The sequence below is a fragment of the Onychomys torridus genome, chromosome 12, assembly GCF_903995425.1.
Source record: "Onychomys torridus chromosome 12, mOncTor1.1, whole genome shotgun sequence".
Lineage (NCBI taxonomy): Eukaryota > Metazoa > Chordata > Mammalia > Rodentia > Cricetidae > Onychomys > Onychomys torridus.
The window spans coordinates 37,908,758-37,909,471 of NC_050454.1; positions in this window are offsets into that span (position 1 = coordinate 37,908,758).

Genomic DNA, 714 nt, shown 5'->3' on the forward strand with positions numbered 1-714 from the left:
CTGATATCTGGCTCTGGGTTTTTTAATAAGAGACCACCTAAAATTCAAACAACAATATTCTCAACTAATGACAACTGCAAGGGAACTTCTTAATTTGTAACCTAAGTAAAATAAAATAAATCAAAATATCAACTTATATCATAGAGAGTAATTATTTTAATTCCCAAAGGTATGCCTTTAATCCCAGCACTCGGGAGGCAGAGGCAGGTGGATCTCTGTGAGTTTGAGGCCAGCCTGGTCTCCAAAGCGAGATCCATGAAGGCGCAAAAGCTACAGAGAAACCCTGTCTAAAAAAACAAAACAAAAAAAAAAGTGCTAGGCATAAGGTGTCTGCCACAATTGTCCAGCAAGTTGGAGTCTTTAAAGGGTGTTGGCTTTCACACCTCAGGGAAATTTTGTTAATGACCTAATACAAAGGAGCAGGGTTCACTTTAATGGAACTAATTCCTTTACCAATTACAGATGCTTCATATTCAAACCTCAGTCTTAACTCACACACTTTCCTTACCATAGTCACATTTATGTCTCTTTTTACTCACCTATTTCTGTACACCTGCCTGTCCATCTATTTGTATATATACACATATCACTGTAGATCTGAATGAGAGCAATTAGAAATAGCCACAACACAACCTGAATGCTGTCCTAACTTAAATTTTCTACTATTAAACATATTGGGCCAGTACTTTTCAATTCAATCTCAATCCAGTTTTT